Source organism: Spea bombifrons, chromosome 11 (genome assembly GCF_027358695.1).
Source record: "Spea bombifrons isolate aSpeBom1 chromosome 11, aSpeBom1.2.pri, whole genome shotgun sequence".
Lineage (NCBI taxonomy): Eukaryota > Metazoa > Chordata > Amphibia > Anura > Pelobatidae > Spea > Spea bombifrons.
The window spans coordinates 26,795,857-26,822,470 of NC_071097.1; the positions used below are offsets into that span (position 1 = coordinate 26,795,857).

At 38.4% G+C, this 26,614-nt stretch overlaps 1 protein-coding gene across 1 annotated transcript in view; it reads right to left on the minus strand.

The window, feature by feature from the left end:
- Positions 1-21,967, minus strand: part of PTPRE (protein tyrosine phosphatase receptor type E) — a 49,924-nt gene extending 27,957 nt beyond the window's left edge. The window contains exon 1 of the mRNA XM_053450081.1: positions 21,466-21,967. The gene's annotated coding sequence lies outside the window, so the exon portion shown is untranslated. The remainder of the gene's footprint in view (positions 1-21,465) is intronic.
- Positions 21,968-26,614: the final 4,647 nt, after the last annotated feature.

Below are 26,614 nucleotides of genomic sequence, written 5' to 3' on the forward strand. Positions count from 1 at the left end.
TGGGATGAACTGGAACGGAGATTGCGAGCCAGGTCTTCTTGGCCAACATCAGTGTCTGACCTCACAAATGCTCTACTGGATGAATGGGCAAAAATTCCCACAGAAACACTCGTGGACCTTGTGGAAAGCCTTCCCAGAAGAGTGGAAGCTGTTATTGGTGCAAAGGGGAGGCCATATTAAATGGTCAGGTGTCCATATAGTATATTCTGCTACATCTGGTAAATCTTTGTGAAAAGTATATTGATATCAACATTGTAAGACAAAATCTGGTGATTTTTTATGTGATTTATTAACATAGGCAGTGATTATTAATAAAGAATCCTGTGGTATAAACACTGAACGACTGAACTCAAGCTTCACATTACTATCACTATTAAAAACGGGCTGCCAATTAATTAGCACTTCAGGATAAAATATCTTATGTACCATAGTTGCTAATTAATCTGCACCAAGTTTATATCTTTCATTTTTTATATAGATGAGAGAAGTAATATTAAAATTCAAAGAGAAAAAAAGTATCTCTCATTTGGGAGTAGGTAAAAAACAGAAGGGCCAGTAAAATGTTAAAGAAAAACGCTGGTGTCTGACTAAGCCACAATTTAATAAGAGAGGTCAAATCAATTTAGATCAAGGTTATTGAGATGAGCCATGCATGATATGCTCAAAGCCCAGAACAGACTGTTAATGCACAGCCAAGTGCACTGCTGCTGAACTTGCTAGAAGACGATAACCAGATTACTATAATTACATGTATATGTTTAATTATAAATTATATAATACACAGAATCAGTGGCTTGGGTTACAAATAATTTGGTTTTATTTTGCAATATGAGAATAAAAATAAATATGAATACAGATTTTCAAGTTAATGATTTTGATAACCAATTATGGTTGCAAGTATAAAACATCCAGTAGATAGATAGATAGATGATAGATAGATAGATAGATAGATAGATAGATAGATAGATAGATAGATAGATAGATAGATAGATAGATAGATAGATCTGCATATTGCAGAACGCTCCAAACCATACACAATATCTTATTCTAAGATTTCCGGACACATTTTTTTAAATATTTTTATTATATACTATTTTCCTGTGTGCATACTAAACATTCCCTTTTTGTGTTGTAACAATATTCCAGGAAGATAAATTAGGAAGTGTAGGAAGTGCGTAAGCATAAATTCGGACCCTGAATTGAATCAGTTTATACAATTATTGTTTGTACATGTGGTACGTTAAACTTAAAAAACAAAAAAAAAATCATGGTTCAACCTTTGTTAATGTATTTTGCTGAGATGCATACAAAGGAAATGCGAGTACACCCAGCAAAACAAAAAAAAGCTAGATAATTTCCCATCAAGAATTTCCAGCTTGACCAAAATAGCAAACTGAATTCACACTGTATTAATTATTTTCCAATATTTTCAAGGCTGTTTTCTGGGGAAGCACAGAGGTGCAAAGTGAGAACTAAGTCATGAGTGACTTAGGAAAGCCAAGAAAAAAAAGAATTTAAAGCGTTATAAGATGTAGCTAGATGATCGGGGAAGTGGAAAGGAAAGAGGAGCTGATTAAACAGATTGCCTGACAACTTTGGGACCCAACTTGGTCGGGGGACCCATAGCTGCTGCTGCCACCAAGGCTAATATGGAAGCTGGTTGCCTTCTGGAAATGGCCAGCAACCACAGAAAATTTCCTAGCAGCCCACCACATCCTCATTAGCCAGCACTGAAGTATCAGAGAGTGGGAGTTTGGTAAGGTCACATAACATAATCCTATACAACTAAGGTGTGAATGGTTGAGTGTTTTGTATGGCTGAGTGTGGTATGTGTATATGGTTGTATTATATGGGGTCGTATCTAAATGTTTCACCTAGGACCGCCAAAAACCTATAGCCTCTGGACCTTGGTAGGATGAAGGCCCCATAGACTACTTACACATTTCCACAAACTTAACTTCTGCTACACTAAATTATCATATAGCCTGATATAGGCTATATAGATTATTCCATCTTGCTGAGATTGCAAGAGTACGATACCATGTTTTACCTGGCCTGGACATTTCTGCTAGCAACGATTATTGACAGGAAGAAAGGTATGTGTCATCCGTAGCTATAGGACATTATAATCATTGCATGGCATGACTTTTTCCTTAGTGCTATAACATGAAAACCCAGCCTGGGGACAAGGACGTATTTTTCTAAATCAACATAAACATCTAACTTATAAGAGTTATATTTGGTAACAATGAGACTCGTGTTTCTTAAAGGCCACATTATGCCACACTGACTTAACTTAATACTGCCTTGAAAATGTTAAACAAAGAGCAAAAATACAAATGTGTCCCAAATGTGTTGCCATGAGTTGCATTTTGCTTTGAAGCTTTTACTATTTTATCCAATAAACAGAAGCCAACTTTTAAAGTTTTTAATGCTATTTCTACAACCATCTGCCTAGTTTCTCTTAAAGTTAGTATGCAGAATACCAGGCTGTGATAGTATGCATTCTAAATGTGATGCTACACACTTCGGTGCATTTAAGACAAGCAGATCATATGGTTATTCAGCTGTACCAAGCTGTGTTCATGTGTCTTTTCCTATTATTGCCAAGACTTGGGATATATATAGTTAGCAAAATAAATGATCAGGATTTTGGTCATGAAAACAAATGCTGAAGCCGTGACCGAGCAGAGTTTCCCTCGGGCTGCCACGGGTAACAGAAACCAATTTTAGCAGACCCAACAATGTCATAATAAATTACTCGCTTCTTGTAAGCAAATATTATTTTAATAAACCCCCCTGAACTTGCAGTCAATGTGCACAAAGTGTTTTCATTTACATGAAAAGGATTTATATTTTCCAGACACATATAAACTCCAGTTAAGCGGCTGTGGCAGAAAAACCATGTCTGGCCTGGTCTGATTAGAAATCAAAGATCCCCAGCTTTTATATGTAGTTCCATGTTTTGCCACAAGGGGCAAGAGCGATGTCTTTGTACAGCACTACTGACCTAGCTCCAACAGTCCTGAGCTCTTTCTTCTCTCTAAGCAGTAATGTTTGGCCAGTTGGTTTTTGTATATGTAAAATATACAACTCACACTTTGCAGAAAAATGTAATGCTGACCTCTCTTTAATATTTTTTTTAGAGATAATAAAAAAAAAGATGAGGGCAAGAGCATTTGTTAAAGATTGAGATTAATATTGATTTGTTAATTTCCTGCCCCCTCTGTTCTTACCCAACAGAGCTAGTCTGCCCCAAAACTCTCTCTTCTAGTCTGCCCCTCCACCCACTCTTAACCCTTAAGCCTTAACACCCTTAACCACTCCAAAAAAAGGTCTACCTGGGGGAGCCATTACATTCTTTTGTATTTTAGGAACAAGTGACTTTAGGATATATAGTGGCAAAAAAAAGAAAGTGAACCCTTTGGAATTACCAGCATTTATGTATCAATTAGTCTTAAAATATGATCTGATCTTCATCTAATTTACAATAATAAACAAATTATTGTATACATCATTCAAACATTCACTGCAGGGGTTGGAAAAAGTATGTGAAACCCTAGCCTAACCATTTCAACAAAAGTTAATTGGAATCAAGTGTTAGCAAACCAATCAATGAAACTAGGCTGGAGGTGTGTTTTAGAGCTAATTTGACATAAAAACACTCAAACATTCAAGTTTGATGTCCACAGTTAGAAAAATTGTTTATAAATAGAGACGAATCAGTTCTCTGGCTACCCTCCCTAGAAGTGGCTGCCCAGCCAAGATGACTGCAACGGCACAACACAGAATGCTCAATGATGTAAAAAAGAACCCTAGAGTAACAGCTAAAAGCTGGAAGGAATCATTGGAACTGGTTAATATCTCTGTTCATAAATCTAACATATGTAAAACATTGAGCAGATGTGGAGTCCATGGCAGGAAGCCACTGGTCTCCAATTTACATCACTGTTCGTCTGAAGTTTGCCAAAGGGCACCTTAACACTACACAACGCTATGGGAAAATGTGTTGTGGACTGATTAAACTAAGGTTGAATTTTTCAGGAAGAACAAGCAGTATTACATATGGTGTAAAAATGGCACTGCATACATGAAAACATCATCCCAATGGTGGAGGGAGCATCAAGATTTTGGACTACTTTGCTGCTTCAGGGCTTGGGCAGCTTGCTATCATCGCGGGGGCAATAAATTCCCAAGTTTATCAAGGTACCATACAGGATAATGTCAGAATGGCGGTCCACCACCTGAAGCTCAGTAGAAGTTGTGTAATGCAGCAATGGCCCTAAACATCAATGTAAATCTACTACTTAATGGTTTAAAAAAAGAAAATCTGCCTTTTGGAGTGGCCCAGTCAGGGTATTGCTGCCAAAGGAGGTTCGACCAGTTATTAAATCCAAGGGTTCACTTACTTTTTCCGCCAGCACTCTGGATATTTAATGGTCGTCCTCAACAGAGACATGAACGATTATCATTGTTTATGTTTTATTAGCTTTAGAGCATTGTGTTTGTCAATTACAAAGGGTTCACTTTCTTTTTTCTTGCCACTATAGCATTTTAATACAATTACATGTTTAACTGATCAAAATTCCCATTGTTTTGCCCTTATCAAAAAACTGGAGTGGGATTGAGTTGAATTGGCAGCAAGATTTACAGAACAACAGAAAATAACACACTAAACTATTTTTACCATTACAAAAAATTATGAAACCATTCAAATAGATTAAATAATGCCCTTAAGAGATAGTAGACACCCCTTAATTACCTGCCTTTGCTCATTTCCTCTTATGCGCCTTTTCTAATCTGAGCCAACTTTGTACATACATACCACAGAGCCGAATTATCACTGAGCATCCAACAAATGCGCCTTTGAACACATGATTGCAAATGTATGCAATTGCTAATAAATCCAGTGACATGTCAGCCCTATGGAATAACGAGGTACTGACCACCCTTGAAAGGGGATGTAAGGTGACGATATCCCCAGTAAAACACAATTATTCAGCTAATTAAAATATGAACTACAGAGTGGGGGATAAAGCCTTATGAGACATGGACGTTTACTGAGGAAGTGCTTACCCTGAGTTGAGATAAAAAAATCAAATTCAAGGAATAAAACACTTTGAGGTTTCGCAATAAGAGGATAGATTGTTTAAGCCATTCCTATCTGCTATGTTCTATGTAAAAGTCAACTGACGGCACTACATAGCTTCTAAATGACTCACTGTAGGGTGCCGCTGGATTAGGTAATTCAATAGTACCTACTTCTAAAGTACAAGGAATATTTCTTATCATCATTATAGAAAAGGTTTTCCTCTGAAGCAAATTATTATTATTATGAAATTTCCTAGAGCTGTAAATCGGGATCCCAGGGCTACAATATATGCTTTTGAGTGATTCCTGTTGATTCACTCTATTACTATCATTCATAACAGAAAACTCACTTTAATAGACTGCACTTTTCTTCCTCTCTGGATATTCAATTATTAACCCATAAATTCATGCAACTATTAATCAAAACAGAAGTGGAGTAAGTCCTTTCTCGTTTACATTAAATTAATAAACAGGTAAAAATGTAAATATTTAAAATGAAAAATTAAGGTAGTAATTGTATAATTCCTAGCCAGAATTTAGTTGGTCAAAGGCCATCATGGGACTCATAGTTCAACCTCAGATACAACACCCAGAATTTATGTATCAGGCATAAGGAATAGAAGTTTTATGAAGCTGGTTTCTCACTGATTAATGTAGGCAATTGTCTAGGGGGCCTTAAAGACACCTCTAGAATGCTGCAGAATTCTAACAAATGTATAGACACTGGGGAGATCACAAGACATTTAGTAAAAACAGCAACATATTCGATCCTTTCACCCTTATCTGCATCCCTGGTTTGTTATAGACTACACCAGGTTTGATGTTACTGCAACTATTTTTATCCAGTGGACTGCTGGTGGGCTGCTGGCCATATGCCTGGCCGCACGCTATGTGAGCTTCTGGCTTCACATATCCAGCCTCTGGTCTTAAAGTGCTAGGGACAACTTGTGATTGCCTCTTCAGTCCTGTATGGGGATATGTGCATTACCATGGGAATGCTGAGTTCAGGGATGTGACATACCCCATTGCTCAATAGGAAGAAGACCCAGCAGAGAAGGAGGTCCTCCACGGTTCAGTAGGTCAGACCTAAGCCAACCTCCATAAATATGGCACTGAAATCACCAAGATGTTTTTTCACATATAAAGATTAAAATGTATCTTTTCCAGATAATGTCAGATACATTTGATTTATTACAGACATCTGCAGCTCTGAAATCTTCCGCAATACCGAGAACAGAAATACCGAAAAACAGACAATTTTTTTATAAAAAAATATTCTACTTGAATTAGAGATAAAGGTGCCAATCACCATGGGACCATGAAACGTGAGCATAACTCTGTGGTCCACCAATAGCCAAAGGTCAAATGACTACTTTTTTCCTGCTGACACATTTATAACTGGGGTTCACAAAAAATGTAGTCCTGTATACAACAAAACAATCTTAACACATTAAATAGCTGCTTTACCTGTTTGATTCCTCTGAAGAATTTAATTTACAACCCTTCCATAAATCACTGTGACTGCACATCTCAGTTGCCCTACGTACACCTTAACTTGTATGTTTAATAGGTAACGGCTCATTTTTTATAGTAATGGGAATTGTGCATCCTCATCTGTCAGTATCACCTTTACTTCAGCAAATTACCAGGCAGCCATACCTAGGACCAATAAGGTAATTAATCAAGTGCTAGAAGAAGAAGCAGAACCATAGAGGAGAGATTCTAAGACATGCTTCACTACCCTGCATTTCATGTCATCAGTCACATTTGCGTTTCTGCATCTGTTTCTCTCTCTCTGCAAATAAATCCATGCCAAAAACATGGATACTGCAGATTTCTTCATGTTGACTTTGTGCATTTTCTTTAGAAAAACATATTCTTATGAATCTGGTTTTTAGTTGTATATACAATATCCTGATTACATCAACATTCCTATCTACCATGAACCTCCACTTAAACAATTGTTCTGTTAATTAAAAATTTCCAACCAAACTATCAGTATTAAAGTACCCCAGAGAATGCACCCTCTATTGACAACTAATACTGGCCGTTCAGAGTACATGGATTGTGCTCGGTTAACGTATGTATGAAGCATGAGTTCAAGGGTATTTTAGGTTAATTTCAATATTTCTTCTAATCCACCAACACCAATGGCTAACATGATATCATTTTACCATCCATGCCAGAACTAATGCATCAAACATTTGTGGTCTTATAAAGCTGGACTTTTCCACTCTGCTCTTGGGCAATGGTTATCTGCCATAAGACCTACTTATCGACCGAAACAGATTCGTAATGTTTCAGTTTATACCGTAATGAGTGGTAGTGTAACTATCGCTTATAACAACGTCTGCATATTATTGCGTTGCTGTCGATAAAGCAGTTAACGCTCAGAGAATGTTAAATATGAGATCACTACATGGAAAAGCTTTTAAACACTGAGTTTCCTGTGTCAATAACACACCTTCGATTTCTGTATTTTTTTTGAAAAAACACAATGAATAACGGAACATGAAAGGGCAAATGCTCTCTGTCTGTCCATGGTTAGTGACCTAATTCCAGTAAAACTTCCCTTAGGGTGTAAAGCAGGAATTAGGAAAGCTGACATGTCTCCTAGAGAATGAGGTCTATTCTAAACAAAATGTTTCTAATCAATAGAAGCCAGTTCCCACAATCCCTTTGTTCTTTAAAGGGTTCAGGTTTATAGAAAGTTCCATTTTTAACCGATCTCCCAGTGCAATTAATTTAGGATCTGATAATCATTAGGCCGATTACCCGACTGTGTTTACATATAGCTTGAAAATGTGTGTGACACAGATAAGACAAACTTTTTTAATTTTTATTTATTTAAAATATTTGTGAACTGTTTGGTGCAGTTCAACAAAAATAATATACATTTTAATTAAGTATTCTGATCTGACCTTGTCTAAAAAGACTTTTTGAATAATATACTTCAGATATCTAGTTATTCACCTACTGCAAACAATGAAAAAATACATTAAATGCTAGTATTTTGTTATTTTTGTGTTTTTCCATTGATGTAATTTTAGTGCCACAATTTTATTCAAATCAGAACAACCTAAGACCTGTATGTAGCCCATGCTACCAAAATCCCAAGTGCCCCTCTTACAAGGAATAGTCACTTAAGGATCTAAATATTTCAGTCCCTCTTTTCTCCCCTGATGCCCCTTTTTGTAGGGGTGTATCATAGTGTCCTACCGCCCTAACAGTCACAATAAATTGTATAAAAACAATACAAAACGTGTTAATATATTGCATATACATATCCTCTAGATTGTAAGCTCGTTTGAGCAGGGCCCTTCTCACCTGTTGTCTCTGTAAGTCAAATTGTTATGTTACATACTACTTATGTCCTGTCTACCCATTGTACAGCACTACGGCATTTGATGGCGCTATATAAAACAATAAATAATAATAATAAGTAAATACATTAAAATAAATACAAAATAAAATACAATATGTGTCTTCTAAATCCCTTGCTCAAATATATAGATATCAGTAGATCACAAAGTCACACAAAAATGTATTGATAGTCCCTCTGCCCTAGCCCTGCATTTAGCAGGCCCAGAACTGGCCATCTGGCACACCGGCTTGATACTTGCAGCTTCCACTGCGTGAGGGTAACAACGTAACGTGCAGCTGCACTTATACCCCTGTCTGCTGCACATACACTATTTGGTGGTCACTGGGCTTAAAGTGCCAGGGCTGTCTAGTCATGCTTCCTAAAACCACAGGGTCCCTCTTCAGCTATGGGAGGTATGCTTTATACATTCACATAGCGTGATGTAAAGTGAGTGCATGCTAAGAACAATCAAAAGGAATTTACACTCATGGTGGTGCTAGGAGCTAACCTGCATGGTGGTCCGCTGAGCAAGAACATTCAATGATCTAAATAATTTCCTGGTATCTCTCTAACATACCCAGACATGTAATTTAAAACCATTGCATTTAAACATTTACTTGTTCAACTTGCGGTGATTATCCCAAAAGGAGTTCCATTCAACTGTTGCGTGTTCTCTAAGGAGAAATTGACCATTTACTCATCTAGAACTAATTACACAGCTGTTATGCATTCTGATTGCAGAAAGATATAGCCCCCAAGGAGATTTTTCTGAAAATACAACATATAGCTGCAAATATATATAAATTAAATTAAAAACCAAATGGATGGCTATGGTACTGCATTGATGATGATGTCATACAATCAAACATTGGATTGTATGATATAACATTATATCATTCATATTTAGTAGTACATAAAATATTTGTATTTTTGTAGTGTATACGATTACAGCAAACTAACAAGATACATTTTACATTTTATTTCTATGGTTTATTTAATTCCGTATTTAGTTTTCTACATTTCAGGACGGAAATTGCAGGTTGCACTCAACATTAGGGTTTCTGTTAATTTCACATTGTTAAATACATTTTGTTATTGCTGATATGTTAATAAGTTGTGTACTACAGGAATGGAAAATAATGGGAATCGTGTATTTAATGAAACAGCATGGAGGTGTCACAGATCCACACAGATCTGCTAACCCAAAATGGAAAGAGTCCTCTAATTAAAGAGGCGTTAAAGCAGTAATCCTAAGCACTAAATAAACATATGTGACTGTCTTTCAAATTCCTACTGAATAATGTATATGTATTAAAGAAACAGCCACTATGTATAACATGAGAGGATAGATTTTAATTCTGACGCTCAGAATTTACATGATTTTTCTTCACCATTATGTTTATTGGTTATGGACACCTTTGTGGGGGGTGAAGAACAGGTAAAGCATTCAGCACAGGGAATTGACTAGATAATGCTGGCTCTGCCACAGGCTGCCACCATTCCCAGTTTCCATGAGATGAACTTTTAATGAAAACCAAATATAAAAGAATTACACTGATTGAGAAACACTTTGAGGATTTAAAAATACCGTATTGGCCCGAATATAGGACGCACTCCCCCCCCACACTTTAAGTTTTTAAAGTGGGGCTGCGGCCTATAATCAGGGTTTAGCGCAGGGACGCACAGCTCGTAATAGCACCAAACTTTAATGGTGCGGCCTATAATCGAATGCGGCCTATAATCGAGCCAATACGGTATATAGAGCTATGCTAAAAGCAGTGACGGCAAAATATACATTTTTAATTCATTCATATGTATCGTGTAAAACAAATGATCATGAACAATTGGCAAATGTTAAATATTAAAGTAAAACTTTGAGAAACAAATTTAATTGCATATGAAGAACAAACATGTAAAGTCCTAAGCGCTCAGGGAAGAGTGGGCCCACAAGGTAGAAGAAGTTGTGTTATACTGTGATGGTTAACTAAAAGGCATCAACGACTATGTTGTCTAAGACCAATAAGGCAATAACCATTGTTTGTGTAAAGATATCCGTGCTGGGAAGTCACAAGTGAAACTATGCAGCTGTCATGTCCTCCTTTTCAAAAGTATATTAAAAGGAGATCTGCTACTATTTCTGCAGATTTATTACCTGTTCTAATTTTGCTATTTTGTACATTCATATTAGGATATCAGGGCGCGCACACTAATGGGACTGTTGGCGGGTACTGTTTAGTAGTGCTTCTACTAACCAAGTACACCTAGAAGTAAACCTTAACATGTATTTATGTATGTAATATTATTGCAGAAATGCCAATACAATAAATATGTGTTTGTGTATATAATATATGTATGTATTAGAAAGGCTATGGAGCTGTCCTCTTAACTTTCTCTTCTCAGCATCTGATCAACTATCCTCACGTGATTGTTTGTGATTGTTTCAGGCAGCCTTTGTAAGAATAGGCAAAAGGGAGAAAATATCAGGGCAGGCAATTGATTAGATCATTCCGGCCCTGACATCCTGAGATACACATCTCAAGTTCTCTCTGGTGGACTCCAAACAAAATGCCCAGGCTGATTATTGTTCAAATTAATTAACGTAATAATGCCAACAGCTGCGGCAGCAGGAGTTTTCATTTAGTATGAATTAAACATCCTGAAAGCACTTCCTCCAACCAACAAAAAGGTTTGCCGTATCGCCTTGCATTACTTGGTCTAAATATATATTAATCATGTCCTTTACAGGTTGTGGCTGGCAATATGTAAAAATTACAAGTGTCTAGGACAACATGGCCAATATGGGAAACCCTATACATAAATATTAGGCAGACAGACTCTGCTCTGGGCAACTGTCAATAGCATAAATTTTAAATTCTAAATTTAAATTTCATAAAATAAATCAGCCCGCTACCCTAGATCAGCCTGTCTTACCATCTCACTTTAAGGTTTATCTCAGCAATTGTTTCACTTTCTGGATCGTTGCTAGCTGTGCACTGTTGTCTTTAAAACCAAGCAGCCACTATTAATTATTAAACGATGTGTGTTTACTCAGCAAAGATTCAGGCTAATGAGAATCATTTTAGCTGGAGGTCTTCCTGTTGTTTGTCTGATGCGATGTTATGATGCAGTCAGTGCTCCTTAAGAATTAACCCCTTAAGGACAATGGGCGGTTCCTAAACCCATTGAAAACAATGCATTTTTTGAGCCCGTACATGTACGGGCTTTGTCATTAAGGGGTTAAATAAAAACAACTCCCTTACCTGTGATTACAAAATCTAGCAACCTGTCTGTTTTTTTTTAAAACAAATATGAAACTTGAATCTGAATGAAATAAAAACTAAAATATCCAACTCTGTTTATCTGACTCTCAGACTATCCATTTCTATTGAGTCAGCATCTGCCATGAATGTGGTACCTCCTGCATAGCCCGAACAGGGTCAACTCACCCCTTCTTGCTGGAGAAACTTGCCAGCGTTGGACCTTCATAATGAATAGTTATGACAACGTGTTGACAACTCTCCTTTTTTGGCCGTTGTTGCTTCATTGTACCCCTCTTACCTTTATCTTTTTAGTTACTGGAGTAATGCAGTGGATGTACATATAAGCATGAGGCAAGAGACGCTAGGTGGTGTGCCCAATGTCAGGAGGGTGCCATGCTGCCTGGAGCTAAGTAAACAAGCAGCATTTCTTATGGAAACACTTTACAGATCTCAGAGGAAAAGTGAAGCAAACTGAAAAAAAGAATACCATAGTCTTTAAATTATAAGTGATTTAATTAATATGTTTTAATTATTTATCTTTAATTATTCATGGATTATGCTATTCCCTATAGCAGTGGTTGATCTTAATTTATGACAACAATAACTAAAGAATGCAAGCACTGATTTAATGCATGTTAATGAACAGAAATGGAGTTTACCTTAAAGCATTAAGCTGAACAGTCACACTTTCTATGATATCCTACATACAATAATTATTTAAAATGAGGAAAAACTCTTCCTTCCATGTCAAAAGATATCTCTAGACAGGACCCATACTGAATAAAGGAGCAGATGCAGAAAGTGATGATAATTACACTTCTAATTGTGATTTAAAATAAAGACAACATACATTTATGAATAGCGTCAGGCATCATAAACTGAAGAGCAAGCAGATTTTTAACACTATGAACATCAGCATGAAAGGAAGGCAACTTGACAGTCCAATAATGTCATAATTATATGGCAGTTTTGTATCTTTTCTTCTTCATTTAAGTGGTAGAATGATAATATACTATAGACTTATGGTGTCTGGCATCCAACTATATTCATTTGTACGCCTCTAAACCCAATCTGAGTCCTGTGAAAATTATAAAAGTGATGGAAAAGTATAAAAATAAATAACAAAAAAAGGGATACTCCAGCCATTGTATGCACTTTAATGCATATGATAGCTGAGTTGCCTCTTTACATTTTCATGGTGTCCCCCTTGCCCCCATATGTACCGTATTTGCCGTGTTTCCTCACTCTGATTTTGGAGAAAAATATATTTAATTTTCAGTAATAATGACGGCTTGGGATGTTCAGGTATATTGATAAAAAAAGAAGAATTAGCATTTTGCTTACTCTGAGAGCAAGAATCATCAGATTTAATGAGTCTACTCACAGTACAGGATATTTGAGGGTAAATGCTGCTTTTATGAGTTACAATAAACACATAATTCTACTGTATGCGCTTTCTAATGTTAGGTACATGTATTTGAGCTATGAATTATAAATCCAATTAACGTTTTGTTAACCCTGCAAGAAACATCTGACCTAACCTCCAAAGCAGAGTAGTACATTGTGCTTAAACAAGCATGGCGTCTAAATCTCCAACATGTTTCCAAGGGATTATGACAACATTCTTGCAAAGGAAAGGTCCATTTAATTAAGTGGGTGTTAATTCCAGTGAAATGAGATGTTCTACAATTCCGTTTATTGTAGTCTACAAATCTGATCATTACATGATATGGGGCAACAGATGAGACAAAGATGTTGAGTCACCGGCCTATATTCTAAAAGAAGCAAAATAAAAACAGGTTATATGAAATATAATGAGATTATGTTTTACCAACACAACTGGTATAAATGGCAAGCAGCCTCTTAATATTAAGTATAAGGCAGCCATGCCCTGAATTGGTGAAGACTTTTGTGCTTTAATTTCATCAGTTTTTATAAAATATAAAGGCTACTCCTTATGCATATCAGTTGAAATCCTGCAATTTCCATAACAAATAAATCCATGTAATTGTGTTCAGAACATCTGATTTCTCCTAACTGGCCCAAGGAGCTGTAAAATCGATGAAGGTATGCGCTGTTGCAGCAAAGACCTCCATGTAGCTCATATGTGACCACCTCATAACATTAGCGTTGCAAGGTGGTCATTCTGATAAGGCAGATAGGGGGCCGTGTCCACTTCGGTGGCTAGCCTTGCCCCACCCCACATCTTGCTACACTTTTTCCTGTCACTCATGCTTTTTTCTATATAACCTAGCATCCTTTATACTATAATTATAGAGAAAACATATTTTGAGATCTGGATCAATCTAAAGGGCTAAACCTTGCATAACGACGTGACATTACACAGTGGCATTTGCTTTAACTCTTAATGGTAAGATTTGTTTCTTTGCGGTATTCCACTTCTCTGTTCATGACACTCCTTACATGCTCTCACATCCTTATTGTTGAGGGGTTCCTGCTATAACTTCCTGAAAAGTCAGTTTCTTGTGTTCCTCTTTCAGTGTTAGTCAAACACACTCTGAATGTAATCATTTCCTGACACTCAGTCAGGGGTGGATTAATGACTGGGCGAATACACTCTAAGATCCAGTCCAGGAAGGGCTAACCGGGGGCCACGATGACTGAATAAGCTTAAAAATATAACTGATACATCACAACTTCTATGTGTTATTACACAAACCAACATATTAGATTGAGTGGGTTCCTGCAGACCGGTCTTCTACTAGTATTACAGTGTCTTATACAGAAAAGCCTAATCCTGGCCACCTTCTGTTATTTTAGAGAGCTCCACGATACGCTATAACTTATTCAGATCAATGAGTGATGTCATCTGTTTTCTGTTGTTTATTAGAACAGGATCACTGAATATTTTTTTTCTTTTAGTATAGTTTGGTGGACTATAGTCAAGATTGCCTTATATTAACAAGAATACTGTAATATCATTTGCAGAATCCCAATAGATATCTGCCACTTCAATGAGTTTTATTTGGTTAATGTTTCCACCACTTAGTGTCTTCCATTGTTGTTGGCATCATCAGTATAAGGCGAAATATACGGTATATTCACATATCATCAGTATTTGCATAAGGACCACACATTAACCATTTAAAGTAACAGTGAAGTATTTTTTTTTACATGACGTGGTTCATGTGAGGACTTACAGTCTTCCAAATTTTGATACAGCCCCATAAGCCTTCTTAGCTTAGGACAGATGCCAGCAGGCTGGGTTCAACCCTAAATCATACCGCTAGGAGAGAAAGCACCGGGATTATGTGAAATCGTGCCCCAAATGCCTGTACATGCGTGCACAGCATAGGAGACACGAAAGCACTGCCTGTCATGCAGGATCTGGTTAACTAAGTAGAACACCTCACATTTATTTATTATTATTATTTATTGTTTTATATAGTTCATAACAGTTGAGGAGGGCCCTGCTCAGACGAGCTTACAATTATTCAATAATGAATGAATACCTTCACTGAGGCCTTAGCAACGGGCAAAAACCTGAAGCCTTACTTCCCCTTTAAGAAATGAGTTTAAAGCCCTCCTGAGCCCTTCTGCTTGGAATATTAGTCTCTCCATTTCTCTCTCTGCATCTGAAGTAAAATAAGAAATCAGATTGTGAAGAAGTTCCCATTTCCTTCTACTTCCTGTTCTGCACAAGTAATGGAAAAAAAAATCAGCCGTGGGAAGCACTGTGGCCCAGTGACATGAAATCTGCTGGGGAAAAAGCAGTCCTTTATTTAAGTAGGCACAGTAATACCAAAGGTCATGGAAAAAGAGTTTGTATGCATTCGTCACATGTGATCAGGGCAACAAAACCAGATGGCAAGAAGCATTTCCCTTAAATATGTGCGACAGTAAGTAGTGGCTTTGTCCTGGGTAGATGGAGGCTGGCTTGAGAAATCACACCATGCCAGTACCTACAAATGTGAAGATTTGGGCTGGGCTTTTCAGGTGCTACTGGCATAAAACTCCCATCACTGTCAGCCATACCTATAAGTTTCCCTGGGCTGTTCCCCCCAAATCTCTCTTCTTCCTGGTCTACAAAGAATAAGGGGCAGAGTTCAGCTTGAGCGACAGGGCTAGCCATGGGTGGCAAGTGTACTCAAAAGGTAGAAACAGGTAGGAGGTTTTCAAAGCTTATCTACACTTATTGGCATAGTAACGCATAGTGAGCAGGGGGTCATGGCTTGGTGTCCAAGTCTCCCAGAGGGTATATTTAAATTCTTTTTATCCCTCCAAACAGGAGATGGGAGTGGGGGTTATATGTGGCAATATGCTCTTCTCTGGTTTATTTTATTACCTTCTGCCCCACCACACACATAGGTTGGGCGAAGATAGGGGCAACCCCAGGCATCCCCTTTTGTTAATAAGGAGTCCTGGGGAACTCTGTTCCAGCCTAAATTTTCAACTTGCAGGTTAATTGATTTCTGAGTTTCCTGCTTATTTGGGTTGATTTTTAGTTGACGTTTTAGTGAACTTGTAAGATGCAGCAGTAAACTCACAACTTTTTTTCTACTTCCGGCCCTGGCTCTGACAACTTTTCGGTTATACCCTGATATTGTACCCAATATTATATCAGTTAATCTTTGGAAGCATTTGCTTGGAGGGTTAACAGCACTAGCAGACATTAAGCAACATCTGTGGATATCTGAACAGCACATAAAAGGCTAGTAATGGATCTCACGTGGATCAGTACAAGATGTTGGGAGTTTTAGCAAAGGCCCATCAGCTTTAGAATGCCAGAAAACATTTCACAGCTGCTTAGCACATCCTCTGTTCTGAAATAAAATACTATGTGATATATTTGAACATAGGTTAGTCAGAAGTCAAAATGTTTATTCTAATATTTAAATTACTATTTGAAGTTTGGATTCTTTGAAGTGTTTAGTAGGATCTGAAGCTTTGAAGCATTTTCCCATAGGACAGTTTCTGTTTAAGAAGACATGAAAAGCTTAGCTTTTAGTGTTTTTTTTTCAATAAAGAATATCACGAGATAAGCTCAACCATGTTTTTTTTCTAACTTTTTGGGGATAATGATGCTTTTCCAACAGAAGCAGAAATATATAGGAACAAAAAATGCTTATTCAATACTTTACAATGTGATCCATACTGTGTAATTTATATTTCATAAAGACGAACCATTTCCGTTGTTCTGTTATTTTTCCTTTTAAATATTGGTTATGGTAGATACACTTTAGCTAAACAGCTTTTCTTTGATTTTCAGCAAAGTAGACACCAAGTATAATATGATGTAGGTCAATATGCTCAGTTAGTGTGACTGATGTAACCGCAGGTTTCTTTCAGCTTCACTCGCTGTTCTGTCTCCAAGTCAAGTGGAAACTGCGTATCCTCTTCTGCCCTTTGCAGAAAAATCTAATCTCTGTGTTTGTTAAAAGAATACAATTTACATGAGTTAACATGATATATTAAAAGCTCCACTGAAAAAAAATATTTAAAAGCATAGTGAAGCCTCACACAAAAAAAATGAAAGGTGCATTTTTAAAGCAATTTTTTTGTATTTTTTTAAAGCAGTTGTTACCACTAAATTAAGTATTAAGTAGATTACCTGTTTTTATGAAACCCAAAAAAGTAAAATGAGAAAGAAATCTCTGGAGGCATGAGATGGAAAAACATGCTCAGGTTGTTTTTAATACCAGGTATAAGTGTATTGATTTTTCTTTATAGACCAGGAAGGCTGGTTTCTACAATTAAGAAACCACTATCACAGAAGCACTCTAGAGATTCGTCCTTTTCACTCAATGACCAGTCCAGAAACAGTCCTACCTCCATGGCGTATACTTATCTCTCATTTTATACTCAACTCACAGAGTACTTAATTTTGTGTTTCTTTATATTTAACTTGGAGACAGTTCAGAGCAGACCAGTCCAAGATGGGTGAGTTAGGCTAATAGCGTCTGAAAGCAACATGGAATTCAAAAATAATTAGAAAAATCCAATAAACATCTCTCACGCTTCTAATGTATACATTAATTTAGTATCACACATGTACTGTAAGATCAGGTAGCATGCAGATGTACATAAGATAGCCATCTGTGTTATAAGATTGTAACATAAACTTGTGTGTTACTGCAAGGGAGGATTATTGGAATCCCTCCAAAGCTTAGACTGGAATTGCAACATTTTGTTATTTTGATGACTATTTTCTTGTATATAAATGTAGAGGATGGAGATGACAGTTTCATTTACAGAAAATCTAGATTTATATTGTTTGGAGAATAATGTATCTTAAAAAAAACTATAATTCTTTTTTTAATCTCAGCCTTTACTAAAAACAATTTTTTTTGTATATAGTTCTACAAAGATGGATATGATTTCTAATGCAAGAGGGTGATCTAAATGAGCTAATAATTTTATACAACTGGCGGCACTTGTTGTGTCACAACTGCACAACTTTTGTGAACAAGAAACCTTAACACTTTGCCATCATCATTGGTGTGTTCTGGCTTGACTAGGTTGGGGATGATGGATCCAGGAGAGTGACTGCCCCTGTGATGTATTACCAGGTACAGAATGACCTTTTGCGAGAAAGGGATCCTTCATGGTGAATAGTTTAAAGAGCTCTACCTTCTAACTGACCTCCTTACACTTTGGAGGTGTGAGTTGAGCTAGCACAGACCTCCACAGTATTTCTCCCCTTCTCGCTGACCTTTCATGGTACTGAAATATGGCTTCATATACATGGGCTCTGCACAGAGTGTGCACAGAGCAGAGAGGATTGGCACCTTCTGGCCCAAAGGGCAAATAAATCCAAGTAGCCCTCCCGCCCCTGCCCCTTTGTACCTAACACATAGAAAAACACACACCTTCCATGAAGCCTGTCTTTAGAGCTGTCTACACAGAGGTGTGAGCTACCAAGCTACTACTGCGGATTTATGTAATGTTGGATTGCATGACCCCACTGCACTCTCCCCTTTGCAAGTAGGCTGACCAGGCCTGTTTGAAGAACTGGGACCAGCCCAGGGGGCCAACCCCTCCCCCTCCCCCCCCACACACACTGAACCAGCCCAACCATGGCATAGGTAAGGTAGGTTCTGGAGGGCAACTGGGAACATTGGTATATTTGTTCAAAAATAAGAGATTTGAAGCGTTTACTTGGTTTTCTAAATGAAAATTTACACTTAAAAGTTGCTGTTGCACCTACCTTGAAATCAACAATTTTTAAACTGAATACAGCATTGCTCCTAATACTGTCCAAAGCCGTTAAATAATTAAGTATAATACAGCCTCATTCAAAAGTATTGTCAGTTCATCTCCTGTTAAAAGAAGTCTACCTAAACATTTTGAGCTGCTAGACGTGCAGATTTTTCTCCAGGAAAGCATGAGGGATCGTAAATGTACACAAACTTACTTTTAGCCACTACGGCTACATCACGGCAACTACAGAGGCTGCATTTATCTTTATAGGAATAAAATAATCTATTAACTGGCTGTATTTCACTGGGAATATAAGATGATATAAATGGTTTACATTTTAAATGAGGTTTAATCGTGAAATCTACAACACAAACCACATTTTCTTATTGTGGTTGGGGGATGAGTCACATTAATGACCATAGCAGTCTTTGTCGGATGCAGCCTCTTCCTGTGTTTACAACAAACTTGCATGATCTCAAACGACTGGCTTTCTTCATAAATCCTCCTTATGAATCAACCCACGACCCTAGTCTATCAGCCTCCTTATCTCTCCTTCATCCTCCTATCCAGAACCCTTTCTTTTCACTCTCTTCAATTCAATATACCACCCCAAACCACGCTTTCATTTGTTTTTTCTCCTTCTCCATATTTCAGTTTCATTCCTCTCCACATCCACCAACTGGTCCCATTGGTGCTACCGTGGCATTGTTTATTGTTTTTTATTTATGTATACAAGATAATAAGTCTGCATCAATCAAGATGCTTAATTTAAAAAAATAAGCAACATTAGAAGAGAAAAAATATAAAACAGTTTGTGCAATGTATTAATTAGTTATAATCTGAACAGAAATACTATAAATGTAAAAGTATGACATACCGGTAGTAATAATAATTATAATAACTTAATGGAAACCCTAAAGAAACTATTTAAAAATCACCATGCTTATAAAATGTAAATATTTTGAAATAGCACAATAAAAACCTTCCATCAAGTAAATTAATAATAAACTAATATTTAAGAAAACTATAAAAAAATATAAGAAACTTTGGTTTAGAATTCACAGTCCAGGTGACCATATACCAGTAATGTATCTATAAATATCCAGCTAATCTCAAGACTACATTAACATTTATACACATAACCAAGATCCATAGGTGAGACCGCAGATATAATGTGCTGCATGTGGTTGAATAAACTTGCATTCAGTCCTACTGTCATGTAGAGTTGCCCATAAATAATGCAGATAGGGGAGCTCAGTTAGATAAATCAAATATACAATCAGTACTGAACCTGATGTATATGGTTGAGAAAACACATTGGCCACATCTACATTAGGCACTACACACAGTTAAAATCACCCACAGATGCCAGCTACTAGACACACACTGAGTAGGTACTTACAGCAAGTGTACAAGTACACAGCAGCACAGTACACAAGACTAAGCAGACTCTCACACATTGGTGTCTATATCAGATATAAAAAAAAAATACTTTTTAAAATGTAGACCCTGCAATACAGTAATCTTCTAAACACACTTTATATTAAATACATAATATACATTTACAGCACAATCTCAGCGTTCTACATAAGTATCCCCAAGGAGACATTTCATTTTAGACATCACCCAGGGAGTGCAAATAAATCTAAAACATGCATTAGGTACTCCATACAAAGCAATTCTGGTGCAAAGTACTAAAAGTGGAGCAATCAGAATAAACATTCCATTGGTTACTATGGTGATTGCAGTGATTTTAACAATCTGCACCAGAATTACTCTGTAATAAAGACAGATTGGTCTGCCCACACATACATTAGATAGCATATGTTTATGATTGAGCAGAGGTAAGGAGGTGTATGTATAAAATGCAATACTGCAGCAAAATGGAAAGTAGCAGGGACATGCCATTGGTTGCTAGAGTAACTGCGCCACATTTAATACTTTGCACCAGACTATGTCTGTGTACACAACCCCCATGGTGGCATAGAAACTGGTAATTACTGAACCTAATTTCATATTGTAGTGTAATCTATTCCCTGTGGTATTCAGTCTGAGAAAGTGAACACAGCCCATTTATTGACACATGTGACGCTTTGATTTGTTGTGTGCTGAGTGTTTAGCATTGAACTAGCACCTACTAGCCATAAAGCTCCACATTTTAATGTCATGCAAGGTACTGGTGGAGGAAGGGTTAATAATTTGTATTAGAAAACCACTGTATTTAAATAGGCTGCTGCAGAACCTCTTCGGACGTCATGATTTCTCCATTTAAGTTAACTGATGTTTTGCATTCCATGCCAAGAGGTTGTGCAGCACCTGCTGCTTATGACTCCCAGAAGGCTGGGTGGACTGGGTGGTTCTCATGTCTCTCCATCTGACCAGAAGAAGCTTGGTGAGTACAGATGACCCCACATCTAAGCTAATCTGGGTCCTCTGCCCTGACAAAATGCTGTCAACCACTTCCTTATCCATAGAGCCGCCATTCCTGGCTGAGGGGTGGCATGGCAGGGTAACCTTCGTGGCAGGGTGCTGCACCAATCTCATCACGCTAAGCTATGCTTCAGGTAAATGACAGGACAAGTTGCTTACTTTTGAGCTGCACTGCGCCTCCGTGTCGCTTGTCACTGCGTGTCATGCATCACACCGGCGCTGGCTCTGCGCTGCGCTTCCTGGGGCCAGCACTGCTCTCCTCTCAGCACCAATGCACCTCATTTCCCGAGCGATATTACTCAAGCATCGGAATGAAGAACCACCTCCCTCCCATGTGCTGGAACGCAGCAATCAGCCACAGAATTCCACAGACGTCCTGACACTCTCTCTAACGCGGAGGGGCTTAGGAATGAGTCAGAAGGAGGCTGCTGTCCGGCCACCTAAATGTCCAACCCTGACCACGCAGATTACTATACGAGATGCAAAGTGTCTCCTACACAAGATGCTGCGTTCCTCCTCCACAGGAGCTGGGGGTGTGTTGGCTGCTCCCCTGATTGAGTGTGAAGCTCCCCCTGTCACTGCAAGGCAGGCCAATTCACATCCAGTCTATTCCAATACATTGTAGCAGGGACAAGCCCCTGGTCTGTGATTGGATTCCTTATCCTACTGTACAGGTCTCTTAGTCCCACCCAGATGTCTCTCCACCCCAGATGTCTCTCCACACATCCTGCCTCTTTGCATCTCAGACCCTCCACTGACTCTCCCACAACTCTGTGTACCAGGAAAACACATTACATGCTTCCATCTGCAAGGATTAGTTTACCAAGCACACTGCAAACACTGTATTGTCATTGCTTCATTCATTCACTTGCTGCTTTCCTGCATGTTTTATGACTCAAGGAATAATAATCTCTCGGGTTAATCATAAAGCCAAGAATTACCTGGGCTGTACTTCCTTATTTGTTAATATATAACTTAAGAAATCACTTTCACTTACATGCCAGGAATTGCTGGTAGATTTAGCTTCCTTTCAGTTTTTCTGCATTTCTGATGCATGATCTACATCACTACATGGCCACACCAGCTCATTTTTTTTTTTAACATTTAAAGTAAACAAATGAAACCAAGAGTAGTCCTCTATATAGTGTAATAAAACCTGCTCCTTATTAATGAGGATAAATAATGATCCACATTCTAAGATCAGGTTAAGACTCCTGCCCCTATGGTGTGCATATAAAGTGTCTATCTCTAGTTCTGTAGTTTTATTACAATAAAGGAGGCAGTAAATTAACAGCAACGTTATAATTGCCACTATACAAATGACAGTAGCATTAACACATGTTAAGACTTACTGGTTCAGAAGGAGGAAATGGACCTGCTCTTTTTAACAATCTGTCAGGGTAAGGATTTTATTGTAGCAATGGTGTGTAGAGGTCAGTGATGTGGAGATCTCAAAGTTAGGGAAGTCATGTGGTTTCTTCAGTAAAAGTGGAGTGTATGTATCTCCAAATAAGTTGGGTTTAGTGAAGTTAGAGTAGGAGATATTCTCACTTACCTGGGCAGGGAATTCTGGAGAATAGGTACAGCACAAAACCCTGGGTACATAAGCCAGAGTGGATGTTGGAGGGGGGCCATGGGGAAAATAAGACACAGACAAGTTGTTTGGGGCAATGATGGCACAGACAAGCTGTTTGGGGCAATGATGGCACGGATAAGCTGTTTGAGGGGAGTGAGAAGCTAGGGGCAAAGATGGCACAAACAGGTTGTTTGGGGGTTAGGATGGCACTAATAAGCTGCTTGAGGCAAAGGCACTCACAAGCTTTCTCAGGCCCAATACCCTGATTTTTATTGTGGTGTAATTTCCAGGCAATACTCCTCCTGATCCAACATCAAACAATGGAGCGCATATACATGGGGGAACAAAAACAAATAACAATAGTGTAATAAGTAAAATAAATGATAATTTAATGGGGTGTAAGTTCCACTCACAAATGGGCTGGATACAAGGAGCTCATCAAACGGACTCTGATATGAAAGATCTTGCAGGCTGTAAAACCAAGGAGAACCGAAATGGTGCAGTATCCTCAGAACCACAACGAAAAAATAGCAAATTGCACTTACAAAGTGGAAGTAGCACAACTCAAAGAGTAATGTGCAAATGCTAAATTAAACAGGTCATCCGGTAAACAGCCAAAAATTCTTCAATTTATTAATCTCATTTGTCTCGACGCGTTTCGCCGATAGCACGTCGGCTTCTTCAGGAGACAATTAAAACAAATAATAAAATCAAATAAAAATGAATAAAACACTCCTCCTGAACCAACAAAGGTAGGTTGTGTGTGTGTGTGTAAGTGTAAATAAATATGTGTATGTAAGGATGCTGCTGTATGTGTATGTAAGTTTTTGTTGTTAAGTATGTTACTGTTGGTTTGTAAGTATGTCACTATGGGTGTGGGCATGTTACTGTATGTCTGTATGTAATTATGTTAGTGTATGTGTGGATGTTAGTGTGTGTAAAAATACTGTATGTTACTGTACGTCTGTGTAAGTACATATGTTAGTTTGTGTATGTAAGTATTTTACTGTGTGTAAGTATGTTAGTATGTGTTTAAGTATGGTACTGTATGTGTATATGTGAAAGAGCAGCTTAAGGCATTGCAGGACACTAGATAAAGTCTGCATGCTGGTACAGGATCCTGCAGATGTGAGCGAACTTGAGTGGCAGCAAGGTGGTGGAAAAAGTTGCAGATAAGGTAGAGTGCATTTTGAAAAAAAAAATAGCTTGTATGCGTCATCTTTGTCCCTAAATAGCTTGTCTGTATCACCTTTGTCTCCAAACAGCTTGTCACTTTCCCCAAAAAAGACCTGTCTGTGCCACCTGTGCCCCAAAACAGCTTACGTGTTCCTTCTTCGTCCCAAAACAGCTTGTCAGTGCCCAAAACAGATTGTCTGTGCCATCTTTGTATCCAAACAGCTTGTCAGTACCCCTAAAACCTTGTCTGTGCCCCCAAACAGCTTGCCTGTACTATTGTTTTCCACCTAACAGCTTGTCAGTAGCCTCAAACTGCCTGCCTGTGCCATCTTTGCCCCAAACAGCAGGAAGAGAAAATCCTGGTGGTGTGTGTGGGATCATCTGGGGTGGGGGGCACAGACCATTTGTCCTTTAAGGGGCTTACAATACAATACATAAATTCAAGAGGTCTGGCAAGACGAGAATTGATAGACTAAGACAAACTGATACATTAGGTGGAGAGGCCCTGCTAGCAAGCTTACAATCTTGAGGGAATTGGGTGACAAACATAAGGAAAAGAGAGGTTGTGTGGTGGTTGTATCGGTGACAAGGAAGTTCTAGCAGCTAAGGTGGTGTGGCTTCTCAGAAGAAGCGAGTTTTGAGATGTTTCTTGAATGTTAGGGTGAATGCTGAAGGTTCGGTGGAAGTAGATTCCAGAAATATTGGGCAGCCTGAGTGAAATCTTGCAGACGGGAAAAGAAAGAGGTGATGAGTGAGGAGGAGAGCCTTAGCCCATGGGAAGAACGCAAGGATCGAGTAGGAGAATATTTGCTTATGGGGGAAGAAATGTATGGAAGAGCATTGTTCTGGAGGGCCTTATATGTTAGTACCAGCATTTTAAATTTAATTCTAAAGGTAATAGGGAGCCAGTGGAGGATTTCACAGAGTGGGGAAGCAGAAGAGGAGTGGCATGAATGGAACATAAGCCTAGCAGCAGCATTTAGGTCAGACTGCACAGGAGAGAATCGAGACAGTGGAGTGTCAACCAGAAGAGTGTTGTGGTAGTCAAAGTGGAAAATAATAAGTGAATGAACCAGAGTGAGGGATGAAGGAGAGGTTGGACTCAAGGATGACCCCAAGGCATCGGGCCTGGTTAGCAGGAAAGATAGTCGTGTTGTTAATGGTGATAGAGAATTCAGGTACTGGGGTGGAGATGGAAGGAGGGAAGATTCAGTTTTAGAAAGATTAAGTTTCAGGTAGCATTGTGACATCCAGATTTGGGTATCATCTACATATAGATGGTACTGGAGGCCAAATGAGTTGATTAGTTTGCCAAGAGATGAAGTATAAAGAGAGAACAGCAGAGGGCCAAGTACTGAACCTTGGAAGTGGAAGGGCTGATTAAGTCTTGCCAGAGAATGAATGTATGGTGTTAGCATGAATATATGTGTGTTAGTATTTGGCATTAGCATGTGTGTGAGTGTCGGTGTATGATGTGATCATGAGTTTGGGTGTTAGTGTAAATGTGTGTATTGGTCCATTGGGCATTTGCACAATGTGTCTACAAGATGGCCGAGACCAGAGGCTTATAAAAAGGATGATGAAGCCGAGATGGTGATACTACAAATATGTACCATAATATGTTAAAGTTGAGTAATATAGACATTATATACACACTTAGTGCAGTTATATTTTTTTATACATAACCCCTAAAGCAAAAGGGAATTTATTTGATAATATGCTCTTCTTATGTGCTTGAAGACCGACAACAAATATATTCCTGCACCATATTCTGTATCAACCATATATTTCCTTCAAAAATTAATGTTTTCATTCAATTTTATATATTGTAAATACAATCTTATTGGGTTATAGTAAAGTGTTTTTTAAAGTGTTTTATGAGCTTCACTACCATCAGAGCTTCTGTTTTCCCTTTTTGCAAGGATACTGATCATGGACACTCACATCTTAAATCTAATAGTAAATTGGTCAAAAAGTGTCCAGAATTTAGAGTGGCAGAATTAGAGGCAGTAGAGGAAAGTGAAGTTACAACAGAAAAAAAGAGAAGACATATTTCAAAATACAAAATAAAGCTGTGTTCAATATATCCAGGGCCGGCCTTAGGGGTGTGCGACCTGTGCGACCGCACAGGGCGCCATGGTAGCAGGGGCGCCTGCTCGGGACTTAACTTAAAACATCGGTTTTGAAAAAAAAAACAAAAAACTAAGTCCCGGGCAGGGGCGCCGAGCGGTTGCTCGTGAAGTTCTCAGCAAACACTCGGCACCCCTTACTCTCCGTGACTCCGTCGCGGTGCCGGCATCTCATGTTGAGCGCCGGACTATTCCGGCGCTCAACATGAAATGCCGGCAGAGCAAGAAGACGGATGCCTCCCGCTCTCACCACAGGACTCCGGCAACAAGGTAAGGGGGGGGTGTAGTTTGAAGGGGCAGAGGGGGGGTGTAGTTTGAAGGGGGGCAGAGGGGGGGTGTAGTTTGAAGGGGCAGAGGGGGGCGTAGTTTGAAGGGGCAGAGGGGGGGTGTAGTTTGAAGGGGCAGAGGGGGGGTGTAGTCTGAAGGG